Below are 14820 nucleotides of genomic sequence, written 5' to 3'. Positions count from 1 at the left end.
CACTGGACCTAGCAAGCCCTTGCTGTAAATGCCAATCCTGTGCCGATTTTACTGGGGCTGATGATCCAGTTCTTGCTGTTGTCGATTGTGTGTGTGATCGGTCTGAGCCAAACGCACTGTCCTCAGGCTCTAAAGTGGAACTTGACGCCAGATACCCTGCTGCAGTACTTGTTGTGGGTTTGAGTAGTGGGCCTTTAATTACCAGCCATTCATTTTCAAAGTCACTGGCTGCCTCAGCTATTCAAGTTTTGTACCGGGCAACATCCACTTCTTAAAAAGGAATTAATGTCTTACTGCTCAGTGCTGATTTGTACCGTGGATTCAGAAATGTGGCACAAATGTAATGTTTTTCTGAAACAATGCGAGTTTGTACCCTTGTATTATCAGCTAAGCAATGGGATAAGCTCTCCACCAACTCATATGCTTCATTTGTTTCCCCCACACCTGTGTATGCTTCAGACACCTCCTTCAGCTTTTGCTCTAGCAGGTGCAACAATGAGATAGCTTGGCCCATAGTACAGTCCTCCTTGCTGACTTCATGTGTGAATAGCTTGAAAGGAAGAAGCATCTCTGTCAGGCATTTAACTAGGCCCCATTGGTCCATCTGAAGGGCCATGCCTTTGCATGACATATTCATTGATTGGTCTGTACTGCTCAAACAGACAGTCAAGCATGTAATAAGTGAGTTCCAGCTGCTTCCGGGCTTTAAAAGAATGGCTGAAATGTGCGCATATTCTTCTGCAGGTGGTCAGTAAGTTGCTGACTATGGCTTCTTTTTTCAGGGACCCTGAAATAGGCACCATCCTCCATGGCCTTAAGTACATTACTGCCATTATCCGTGGCAACAAAACCAATGTTAAGCCCTCTTGGGCACAGCCATTCAAAGACCTTGCTGTTAAACTCTTCTAAAATATTTACAGTAGTATGAGATTTCTCCATGGCGAACATGGCTACAGTTGCATGTTTACGAGTAGCATGAAAAATCTCAGCAGTGTCAACAACACCTGCTTCAGATATCTTTTCTCTAACCCCCAAAAAAGAGACCAAGTGTGCAGTGATGCACATGTAATCAGTGGCTTGGCAACTGGTCCACATGTCTGGTGTCAGGTGGATAGTGTGAACAGCACTCTGCTGCAAAGCTTGTAGAAGCAATTCCAGCACATCGTGATGTAGTGCTGGAACAGCAACTCTGGCGAAATAGGACCGTCTGGGAACCTTCCATTTGGGGCAGATGGCTGACACAATTCAAGGAAACCCACCCCTTTCACAAAAGAAAAAGGGAGAAGGTCCAGCGCTAACATTTTAGCCTGCTTCGCTTTGTAAAACGTGCCGTTGGGTGGTTGCGTTCGTACTGCCACTCATACCTAAGCATGCTGTCACTGGTAGGCTGGATTATTTTCCTTTGTGGTTCTGCTGATGCAGGTGACTTCTTGAACCCAGTTAGGCTCAACAACGTACTTTTTTTTCATTGCAGTACTCTGTTGCCTTGGTGTCTCAGTCTGACTCTGAGTCTTCTTAATACGGTGCCACTGAGATATTGCTCAGTATGTGGGCGGTACCACTACACTGCTGGGGACAGGGCTAGAAATGTCTCCCTCTTGTTTCCCTTCCACCGCGATCATATCTTCTTCTACTTCTTCATCCCACCAACAGCAATGGGTGCAGTTTTACTTTTGTATGCTAAGTAGGTGCACCTCCCACTGGATCATGTGGTGTTGTTTGAGATGACTTGTTTGTCCTCCGGTACCATAGTTTGTACCAAGCTTACCCTGACTAACAGCTTGTTGACAAATTGAGCATTGAGCAACGTTCTCCTCCTTACTGCTAACCGAAAAGAAGTCCCAAACTGGGGAGGTGAACTTTCTGGAGCTGCTGGAGGTGGCACTTTTTCAATGCCAGATGAACTGGAGGGTGGGCATTGAATTTGACTCTTACAGTACCACTACCTACTCAGGTAGAGGTTGAGCTGGATGTAGGTCCCTGCCGGGCCTTAGCAAATGCACATATGGGAGCTGGAGGTCGTGTTGGTGTTACCTGTGTTGGTGGTATATGTGCCACATCCCTCACAGCAATTTGGGATGGGGTAATAATAATGTCGGACTCCATCTCCACTGGGGCGGGAGTGATGATCATGATGACTGGCTCGTCAGCATCCTACTCTTCTACATATCCCTCCATAACTCTAAGGCTTTCTGGAACCTTCCTTTTCCCTAGCCTCGTCGCGTGGCGTGCCTCACTTTCAGACTGAGATGGTGGCTTCCAAGTGGCATCTAGATCATCAGAAGGGGGGCTTGAAGAAGACGTTGGACTACCCCTCCTTTTCCTTGCGGGGGATCTGGAAGACAATGGATCTTCTGAAAGAGTGGCTTGTTCTCCTTCCTCTGCAGGAATCTTGATTTCCTAAACTGCCCCTACTTCGGGAGGAGCAACTACTATTGTGGGCGGTGGTTGCGGCTGTTGCAGTTTTTGTTGCCCACTTATCTGCTGAGTTTTCTCCTGCGTTGATTGTGTACTACTTTGCGATAACGATAAGTCAATATCAACATCACTGCTCGTTGGCGTTTGCACAATTAGACTAGCTGCCTCTGCGACACTCATGGACTTGGGCCTAGGTTGGTGGGGTGTGCCCAATGATGCAAAGGTGCTTCTCCCAGCTTGGTCCCCTGACACCGCTGCTGCAGAAGTTATGTTCTGTTCCCCAAAAAACATTGCGGGCGGCACACCAGTCTTGGTAAGTGCCACTTCCTTCTTCTGTTCCTTCTTCTCACTGGCAACTTTCTTGGTACTGGAGGACCTGGTAACTTTCTTTGGGGCCATCTTCTTCAGATGTCAGCAGGACGCAGTTGCACAAGATGCAGAGATGTCTGTGGCCACACGTCACGTGACGTTGTGCGCAGCAGGACTTCTGTCTGGCAGTACAACGGGTGATGATTATGACAGTGACACCTCCTCCTCAGTCTTTTGTGTACCTAAAAGCAAAGAGAAGCCAGAGGAACATCAGTGAAATGTTGCATTTGTTGCTGTGGTTCAATTAATACTAGTACAAATAAACGTTTTTGAACTCAGTTTTTTTTTTTTTAACAGTGTGTCCATTTGTAAGACTTTGACAACAAGGGCTTTCATGGTATACTGTGTGCAGTCAGGAAGAATAGGAAAGAAGAACAAAAACAAAAATACAAATGGAATGACAGTGGAACCTGTTTGGCATTAATTTGCGCATCATGTCATTCAGGGAGCTGCAGCTGGCAAAGGGGATGGAAGCAGTAAGCCAAGAGGAACAAAGGAAACACATGCAGGCCTATATGGCAAAAGCAGCACACTTATAACTACCACCATAAAATGGCCACCAGCCACATGGACACTCACAGTCACAAGCAACACGCATGAGGCCTGGAAAAAAATGAACAGAAACAGGCCTATAACGGCCAGGCAAAGGAGGCATACTAAACAACACAGTTTTAATGCAATAAAATGCAAAAACGAAAATCCACAGGGCTAAACAAGGTGTGCAAGTTACACAACAACCACACCACACACACACACACAACAAAGGCATTTATTTAACACACACCAAAAAAGTGAAATACCCCAAAAAACAAATTTTGCAATTCAATCCAATGCCATCCATGCCCTAAATGATGTTTATCAACAGACCCCACAGAAACAGTTGTTTCATCATGCACCCATGACTACCTCTGGACCTACTGGATGAAAGGCCTATTGGCAGACTAGGCCACAAGCTTGCAGGCCTATGGCAAAAGCACACTGCCTGGCTTCAAAATGGCCTCCAGCCACATGGCCAGGACCACAACAACAAGAAAGGGAAGACAGACAATGCTGGCCTATGGCAAAAGCACACTGCCTGGCTTCAAAATGGCCACATGGCCAGGCCCACAACAACAAGGAGCCTAAGCCAAAAAGGAACAATGAACTGAAACAGGCCTATAATAGCCAGGCAAAGGAGGCATGCTAAACAACACAGCTTTAATGCAATAAAATGCAAAAACAAAAATCCACCAGGCTAAACAAGGTGTGCAAGTTACGCAACAAGCACACCACACACACACACTCACACACACAACAAAGGCATTTATTTATCACACACCAAAAAAGTGAAATAACCCAAAAAATACATTTTGCAATTCGATCCAATGACATCCATTCCCTAAATAATGTTTAAATTCAACAGAACACACAGAAACAATTGTTTCATGCACCCATGACTACCTCTGAGCCTACGGGATGAAAGGCCGATTGACAGACTAGGCCACAAGCTTGCAGGCCTATGGCAAAAGCACACTACCTGGCTTCAAAATGGCCACCAGCCACATGGCCAGGCCCACAACAACAAGAAGCCTAGCCCAAAAGTAACAAAGGAAACACATGCAGGCCTATATGGCAAAAGCAGCACACTTATAACTACCACCACAAAATGGCCACCAGCCACATAGATGCTCACAGTCACAAGCAACAAGCAGGAGGCCTTGAAAACAATGAACTGAAACAGGCCTATAACAGCCAGACAAAGGAGGCATGCTAAACACCACAGTTTTAATGCAAATTCAAAAACGAAAATCCATAGGGCTAAACAAGGTGTGCAAGTTGCACAACAAACACACCACACACACACAACAATGGCATTTATTTAACACACACCCAAAAACTGAAATACCCCAAAAATACACATTTTGCAATTCAATCCAATGCCATCCATGCCTGGCCTAAATGATGTTTAAAATAAATTCAACACACACCAAAGGAAGAGTTGTTTCATCATACACCCATGACTAGCTCTGGGCTTACTGGCTACCCACAATAAGTTTTTTTTTTAAATGATGAAAAATACAAAAATTGTAGTTACAGCAACTGCAATGCCCCAATCAAACAAACAACGCCAACTTACTTGTAAAATCTCAAATCCAAAAGTCCTCAAATCCAAAAGTCCTCAGATCCAAAAGTCCTCAAATCCTGAAGTCCTCAAATCCAAAAGTCCTCAAATCCAATGATATATGATGCAGCAGACAGAAAGAGTGATCCTTCCAGCTCCAAATCCAAATGAAAAGCGAACAGGACATTGACAAAGCACTGGGAGGAGCCTGCTGGACAGGAACAGGAAGCTGGAGACTCTGGGGCACTTCCTTCCTCTTCCAAACTAAAGGTTTTTCAAAAAAAGGAATCCTTGCACAAACAAGTACAGCCAAATGTCAATCTGAGGAGTTTTTTTCATCCAAATCATCATTTTTTAGAAGGTTTTATTCTGCTCAAGATATTCTTCTCCAGATTGGAAATTTTGCGTGTTCGGCATCGCGAGCTTCACCAAACATCCGCCGGATGTCCGATGGCGTGTCCGAATGATGTGTTCGCGAACGCACACTCTTGCGGTGTCCGATGGCGCATCCGAATGACGTGTTCACGATCGCACACTCTCCCGGGATCATGCGGCCGGCTACCAAAATCTTGTGGTGCACGCGAACCGATAGGAAAACTCGTCCACAAACGCAGGGATCCTGGTAAGTCGCTACCACAAGTGCGAAATAGCATTTTTAAAGCGTGAACATGGAAAAAATTCCACTACCCCACGATCGCTGAATTTTCGGTAATTCTGCGTTCTACGTGGAACGCGGAATTGCCAAAAATCCACAAATTCCATGAGCAGAGCGGATTTTAATGCCCAGGCTTAGTCCAAAAACCATACCATAGCACTCCGTTTTATTCTGTGCTGATAATGAGTTAATATTAGCATTCTATCAAACAGTTCAGTATGAAAACTAGATATTTTATTTCCCAGTGGCCTAAGAGTGATATCCACAGCATTGTGATTGCTGTCTTGACATGGGGTCACAATTATTTAAACCAGAGTTGGCCACTGCCTAATATCTTAGAAAATGTAATCAATAAGGCAAACATTATGCATACAATTAGAAGTGTATTTCTTCCTTTTGTCAGAAACCATTGTACAATTACAAGCTCTTTAGTCATGGTTAAGGGTAAGTGTGTTCATTTGAACAGCCACTGCAGTCCATTTGTTACCATAGGAAATTGTAAATCCTGGAATTGACCAGACATCATCTTCCTCGCTTGAGAGAGCCTCAACATCTGAATCTAAGGGTTTGTACTTACAATTGAAGTCCCCTGCAACAATTTTATATGTACCAACAGGAAGAGCTCCTAAATTTTTATATCTGTTCAACAGATCTATAACAGGTGACTCAGAGTTAGTGCCCACTGATCGACAATAACCATTGTAGATGTAATACATTTCATTTGATGGAAAGTACAAACTGACACAAATTGAACCCAGAGAACCTAACTCGATCACAGACCCACAAAATATGGTGGTTTTCACTCAAATCGTTAGACACCCTGATGGCCGTCCCTTCCCTACTGTGACAGTAACTCAGCTGTAATTGACAAATCCAGGATGGAATTGAGGAACAGAGACCCCGTCTCCTGAAAAAGAAAAAAATCAAACATGTCTATAAACTGACACCAATCAGGACATGTTAATTTAGAAAACAACCCAGCAAGATTCCAGGATACAAGCTTGGTGTGTGAAATTACATTATCAATAACATGTGCCCATCTAAGAGCTGTTCAAGTAACCAAACTAGTGCCATCAGTGAGGTTAGATAGTGAGCTAATATTGCATAAATCCTCTGCCTTTTCTAGCCCTTGACTAATGACTACACAGTTATTAAGTGTTTCTTTTCATGCCATATCATAGGGATCCCATTGATCCAATTATTTGCTCAAAAGAGGAGGGAACAGCATCACCCCTGTACACCCTCAAAGTTTAAACAACCAGTCGCAAGTCAATCTACTTCCTCAACTCTAGAAAAATGTTGATAACAATTAGATCAAGATAATTCGAATGCTGGTCGCATGGTTGGCAGTCTTCTGATCATGGGGCATGAGAGGGTGGGTACCATGCAGCCATTATCTTTAGTTTTATCAAAAATAGCCAAGGGCCACGCTGAACTATGCTATTATAATAACATCTTAGTATGGAGTGAGTAAAAAGGGGCTGATTAAAATTAGTGATCAGTGAAAATGGATAGGAGCACACTGCCATCACGTCTCAGCGTCATTACCTCTCGGCATCTTGATCGATGTAGTACATTGTTTATCGCTCACTACAAAGTTCGAAATGATAATTGACTAATGCCATATTTTTAGTAGCGTATCCATGGACACGTCTTTCTGGATTCCTCCGTCATCAGTAGGGAAAAGTTAGTAGGTTTCTGGACATGCTGCCACTTAATTTTCACAGGCACAATTCCACTCAGGGAAAGCAGGCGCTGCCAAGCTTGTCTAGGAATACGCTACTAAAAATATGGCATTAGCCAATTATCATTTCGAACTTTGTACTGAGCGAATAAAAATGTACTACATCGACCAAGATGCCTAGAGGTAATGACGCTGAGATGTGATGGCAGTGTGCTCCTATCCCCTTTCACTGAAAATTAGTGATCACTCTGTGCCCTTTGGAGTTTTTCTCTGAGCATCCAATCCAAACTACTCTTGTTACCATGATAATTTTTCTGTTGAGATTTTAATGTCCTTCATGTGTGCCCCAAGCCAATAAAAACACCTGTTTTTTAGGGATTTCTAAGATTCATACATTTTAGGTTTTGCAACATTCTTAAACATCAATGCAAAGGGCGTGACTTCGTGAGGGTGATCCAAGCATGGTAGAGAAGCATTGGTTGTCAACTGGTGAAAATTAGCTGAATATGTCGCATGTGATACTTGGCATCTATTCTCTCGATTGTCAAAGATATTTATTTACTTGACAAATGAAGCTGTTGGAGCCTCAAAGTTTAATAGTAATCATAAAAAAGTTGCATGGCGCACTTCCTTATTACTTCCAATTGTTTTCTTCCATCAGTTTATATTATTTATTTTACCTAAAGCTGAACTAAGTATTCAGAAGACTAAATATGTGAGAGTTCCTAAATACCCTTGAAAAACCAACCACTCGCAATGATAAGCCAATGTGACATTCCAGGTCGAAGCAATTGAAACGAAGAAAAAAACTGTACTGTGCATTTGCCATGCTACATGTATTCCATAGAAAAGGTACATTTCCATAAGGCTAAAACACCAAATTTCCTTCAATATAATTCAGTACTTGTGTCATGATTTTTCTGCATTCAGTTTCAAATCCATTTATTGCATACTTGTTTTTATCAAGGCTTGCAATTCATTATCATAAGTCTCTGTCTCACCTTTTGGATGAAATTAACATACATGTATCATAAAGTGTTTTGCTCCGGGTGGAGTTCTTCTTGAATTAGCAAGCCACAAGGGAAATCTGTTAATACCTTTTCACCCACATTGTAATTACTGGATGTTATGCTTGACAAAAATACCAATATATAAAGTATTTGAAAAATGTGCCAAAATTGTCAGCAACTTTCGCATGGTTTTCAAATAGTTTTATATTGGAGTACTAGAAGGATAAAATTGATAACAGGGAGCAGTAGGTGGATGAAATATTTATTACATTTTATGTGTATTTTTCAACTTACAGCACAACAACAGAAGGACAGTTAGACACAAGCATATGGTGTAGCTCCCTACCTGCATGGGGAAGAATGCGACATTTGACAGATGCATCCCATACCTCACCAGTTATAGGATGTCATAAATATAAAATAAAAACAGAGTATTTTAAATATCACAAAAATAATACATAACTTATTATCTTGATACAATCAATCACCCACGACATTCTCATCCGAGCAACTATCCCATTAATGCCAACCGCTCCCCCGAATAACAACCACGCCTATCATCACCCCACTGAAACACGCAAAGCACACTTACCTACCAACACTAATCAGAGGTACGACTCAGATGAGACCCTACAACCCCCTGACCGTCACCTATCCACTCCCCCCTAAATAACTCCTCCCCACTATCAACTACTAAAACGAATCCTCAGTCATTGAATCCTAACTCACTTACTTGACCCGCGAGCCAGAGGCGACCGCATCAATCACGACGTGACCCACCTCACACCCGGTCCAAGGCTACCCACAGGAATAACTCAGGCAGTATTATTACCAAAAGCCAATATCTCAATTCCAAGCTCTCCCCTTTCCCTGGACAACACCCCCCATGACAGGCAGTACCCTGAAGCCCTCACCCCCTCCTCCTGGGAGATGAATCAGAGACTCGCTCTACTGGAAAGCCAGCTAGAAACGGTAATAGTGGGTCATAGTGGGTCTTAACTAAATCATACTTAGCCTCACCTCACACCGGAATTCTCAGCAACGCCCACACCTCACGTCCAAAAATAACAACACAAAACACCCAAGACCTCTAAAGGCTCAATGGCACAGCTGGAAAACAATGCCCCTCGCGAACCAATCACAGAGATCTAATAGAGCAAAAACCGCAATGCCCATGAGAGAGGCGATGGAACTTGCCACCTCATATGACATATCCCCTACTATCACCCCTAACTCCAAGATCCAGGTTATCCCCAAATCGATAGAGACCGCTCCCCACCCAGAACGCCAAGACCACCAGATTTCGTCTCTTCTATTCCCAGGCCCCCCTAACGTAGAATCTCAACAACGAGGAGATCAACATCAAATGCTTACTCACTAACTGCAGATCGGCCACGAAACGTGCTACCGAACTGGCAGAAAGCATCCATGAACACAACATAGACATCATGTTCATTACTGAAACATCGCTCAATGAGTTCTCTGCTGCATCCATGGACATGCTTGTACCCCCAGGCTTCTTAATCATTAACAAAAACAGAAAAATCAAACGAGGTGGGGGTACTGCAATCACACACAAGGATAGCATCTCTGTAATGGAAATTGACTCCTTCATCTATAACTCATTTGAATGCCTAACTGTCAACATCAAGATGAGGGAAAACAAAACTCTACTATGCCATCTCCTCTACCATCCACCTGGCAACACCACCACATTCGGTAAACACCTCTCCAACCTGATAACTCATTGTGCACTCCGGGACTCCAACAGCATAATTCTTGGTGACCTCAACCTACAATGGAATGAGGAAATCAACTCGATGATCCAAACCTTGAATGGACTGCTGCACAACACCAATCTTACCCAACACTGTACAGAACGATCACATAACAGAGGATCAATCCTAGATGCCATCATAGCCCAAGCAGACACAGTCACTATCGACCACATCCTGCTGGTGGACTGGTCAGCCCACCATTTAATTGTATTCCCCATCAACCAAACTACCCTATGCCTGCCTCACATGCAAGAACACCCCCACTGGGCGAGAAACCTAAAACAAATTCCTCTTAGGGAGTAAGCACGCTCCTCCCCATCACCACAGACAACCTCTCCACAACAGAACTCACCTCACAATACAACACAAATATGACATCCGTCATGGACCAATTAGCCCCCTTGAAAAAGGAAAGAGTCAGGAACACCCCTTCTAGATCCTGGTTCAACTTCGACATTAACTGAGAAAGAAGACAGCTTAGAGCTGCAGAAAGACTCTGGCGGAACAATCCATCCAAAATCCTCCTTAATCGACTCAAATCAGTTCGCAGGGCATACAATAAGCACATCAAGAACGAAAACAAATGTGGGGGCCCTTGACAACATAAAAAACAGACCGAAAGAACTCTTCAATGTCATCAGAGAACAAATTTCAAAGCCCCCAGAACCCACTGTGCAGGCCTCCAAAGTCCTATGTGAGAACTTTGCCAAAATCACAAAGATTGAGCTCTCCCTGGACGTCCACCTCTGCCACCCTGACAGTAGCTCACTCACTGAGACAGAAGCTACCAAACCAAAGCGCCACCCAAACAAATAGAAATCTTTCAACCCCATGTCTGAAGCTGAGGTAGCAATAATGATTGCTAGTTCGACTCCCTCAACTCACATCTCGGATCCCATTCCGTCCCAACTGACCAAAAAGATCAATCTTACCCTAGCACCGATCTGGACCAAGATTATAAATAGCTCCCTGAGAACTGGAGTCATGCCTGAATGTCTCAAAATTCGGACAAGTCACACCTTTACTAAAGAAACCAGGCTCGGACGCAAATGATCTGAAAAACTTCAGACCCGTCACCAACCTTCCTTTCCTAGCTAAAATCCTGGAAAGGTGTGCTCTCCTCCAACTCATCCAACACATGGACTGCAATAAACTCCGAGACCCTCACCAATGGGGTCTCTGAAAAGGATGCAGCACAGAGACAGCGAATCTGAACGTCATAGATGACATCCACAACTCTCTAGACAATGACCAATGCTGTCTACTCATACTCTTAGACCTATCTGCAGCCTTCGACACGGTTGGCCACAAATTACTCATTAAGGTACTACAAGAGAGGGTGGGGGCGGATGAGGTGGTCTTACAGTGGTTCACCTCCTTTCTACAGAAGCGCACCCAAAAGATAATAATCAACAACTTCCCGTCTGACCTACACCCCGTCAACAGGGGTGTACCCCAAGGATCGGTTCTCTTCCACAACTCTTCAACATCTACATGGAACACCTCACCGCCATACTCAGAAAATCCAACATCACCTTCCACCTCTATGCGGACGACACCCGGATCTATCTGGAAACATCTTCCATGGACGACATCCGATGACTAAATGACACTTTAAGAGAAGTCCAACACTGGCTATCACTCAATCACTTGAAACTCAACCAAGACAAAACAGAAATCCTTCTCATTTCCAACAAGGAGCAGAAACCCCAAATCACAGAATGGCTGAAAGCCATTGATGCTTTCAACTGCAATCTCACCCTGGCCGACTCAGTGAAATCACTGGGAATCACACTGGACCCAAAATTAGACATGGCCAAACACATCAAAAACTCTGCCAAGAACGCCTTCCTCAACCTCAAACTGCTCAACAAAATAAAGCCCTTCATCCCTCCGAATTACCTTAAACAAACTACTCAAGCCCTAGTGCTGTCCAGACAGGACTATGGAAATGCAACCCTCACAGGAGCAGCAAAATCCCACCTAGCTCACATCAGAGCAACTCTGAATGCAGCAGCCAGAATGGTCACCGGAGTAAAGAAATTTGAACACATCTCGGCTGCACTCAGAGAACTAAAATGGCTCCCAATAGAAATGCGTGCGAACTTTAGAACTGCCTGTCTCATGCACAAAGCTCTACACACTGGAAACACCGCCAACCTGGCCACGAATCTCAAAAAAGCAGACCAGATAAGGAGCCTCAGGAGTAGCAACACTCTATTCCTCATCCCCCGGAGAACTCGCAAACAAAAATACGCATCTCGATTTTTCTCAGGAAATGCGCCCAAAATACGGAACTCCATCCCAGTCCATATCAGGACCACCCCCTCCTTTGTGTAAACTTCAAAAGACAACTTAAAGACCTCTTCCTCAACCGATCCCTTCCTAATGGATAGCCGCTGCCCAAACGCAAACTCCTGCACACTGCAGCACTCAGTCACCTGAGCATTAAGACTTCTACCTCACCCACCACCCGAACGGTACATGGGCTTCCCTTCCCGAAAAAGGTCCTCACACAAATCAATTTGTATACAACTCCTATATAATGCGTTTTCATGCCAATAATGTGATACTATATTCTCAGACTTTTAATTCGCCATGACTCAATATGTATAATTAATATTGTTTTTCTTTGACTGATCTCACCATTACTTATGTTGTAAAGCGCTCCGATACCCTCGGGTCTGGCAAGCGCTATATAAAACTCCTAAATAAATAAATAAGTGTCTCTACTAGAACAAGTCAGTACATCCATTTGTTTACACTGGACCGCTTGGAAATGGCTATAGTGACGCTAGTATGCCTGCATCCATGCACAGTCCATGGGTTGAAAAGTGACTTTCATAGCCTCAATTGCAAGCAGATAAGAACTTAGCTGGCCTTGTATGTCTTGAGGTATTAATGAGGTATGCAGCTGATCAGCTTAAAGCTTTAGCTATTTTTTTGCAGTACAAAAGGGACTGCAGCCATTTTTTTCTGGCATTGGGCTCCACCCTTGCCACACTAGCATGTTACTTGATGCTTAGCTAGGAGGGGTGCCAGTGCTGTAAACCTTCTCATAGAACTGGTAACTTAGAAAAAGAATAACATATCTTCAGTAGGCCTGGACCACACTGCAGCCCCAGGCCAAATCCGTGAGACCTAGCCTCCGGCATCCTACAACCCCTACATTTGCAGTCCTCACTAAGGCAGCACTTCCACATACCTTTCGGAGTATTAAACATCCAATGTATAAACCTAAAATAAATAAGCTGAAGCCTGCTACTAGGGGCAAGCATACTAATTTGTGTGCAACAGAATTTCCATGATTTCTTCTCTCAGTTCGCCAGCCCCCATGTTTCTTTCAGAGGGGCATGTGATGGGAGCTTCTTCCTACGCAGACCTGTAGATTAATATCATAGGTTACATTGAGAAGTCAGCGAATCCAGCCCTATTGTCTCCATGCAGTTGATAATACATGCACATATCTAATCAAGTCTGGTTATCTCTGTTCACGGTGGTATGTAAGTCTATGAGTTTACTGTTATTATGTAGGGCCCCTACCTTAATAATCCCTGATTCATGGTGCTGGCCCAATGCTTTTCCTTCATGTGTAACCCTTATCTTCAAGAGATGTCATAATGAACCAACCCTACATGGATTCTCATCTTGACCTAAGCCCAAGCAGTGCAGACAAATATATCAATAGTCATCGAGTGCTGAACTAAGTATGCACCCAACTGTGCCTGTAAAGAAACTGGTGTTGCATTGTCTGATTCCTCTGCCAAGTGAGGCAAATAAAGAAGTGGATGGAACAAGTAATATGTAAAGTGCAATTTAAAGTAAAGGTAATACATACATGTCAATATTTAGAAGAGGAAAGCAGGAGTTTTAAATGAAATAATCGGGAGAATGTGTTCCTCTCATTGACTTCTTTTGAGGATGAGGCCTTTATCAGGTCTATTGTCATGTATGAGACTTGCAAGTGTGCTGCTGCAAGGTTGGATATCAGAAAAGCAAAATACATATTTATTATTACCTATCAAGAGTGTGGAGAAAGCGCCATAGCAGGCAGAGAGAGTGTGACAAACACGTACTGGTCTGTGGGAGCAGGTTGCTGGCAATGCATACTCTGAGTTACACACGTCCAATCCCTGTTGGCAGAAGGCCATCGAAGATTCAAGATTTTGCATGCAGGAATCAGGAGGCGAGAGACTAGCCTTGAAATCAGTAGTCTCCCGCCTGAATCGGGAGGGTTGGCATATATGCTAAATAAGTTCAAAATCAGGCCACTCACACAGCCACAAGTTCACCCTTACAGTTAATCACACGCCTACTCATACACCTATGCAGGCACTGACACAGCCACTGACTAATCTATACAGCCACTCACACAGCCACTCAGTCTCCAATACAGCCATTTACACACCACTTACTCACTCTAACAGCTACTCCCACACCTGCTCACTCTTGAATACAGCCACTCACTCTCCAGTACAGCTACTCACACACCAATACAACCACTAACACATTCACTCACACACCTATGCAGCAACTCACAGAGCCATTTATAAACAGATTCTCACAGTTTCATAGCCACTCTTACACTACACTTACTGGGTGATGTCATCAGTGATGTAATTTGACATGTCATCAGTGATGTCACTAAGCATGTCATGGGTGATGTAATATGTGAGGTCATAAGCAGTGCATTGCGTGGGCTTAAAGTACAGTTAGCTCAGGTACCTACAAATTATTATTACAAACACTTGTAGAGCGCATAGCTACCCGGAGGAATCCCAGCTCTAGCAGCATCAAACAGACAA

Source organism: Triturus cristatus, chromosome 4_1 (genome assembly GCF_964204655.1).
Source record: "Triturus cristatus chromosome 4_1, aTriCri1.1, whole genome shotgun sequence".
In the NCBI taxonomy this organism is placed as follows: domain Eukaryota; kingdom Metazoa; phylum Chordata; class Amphibia; order Caudata; family Salamandridae; genus Triturus; species Triturus cristatus.
This window is presented reverse-complemented; position numbering follows the sequence as displayed.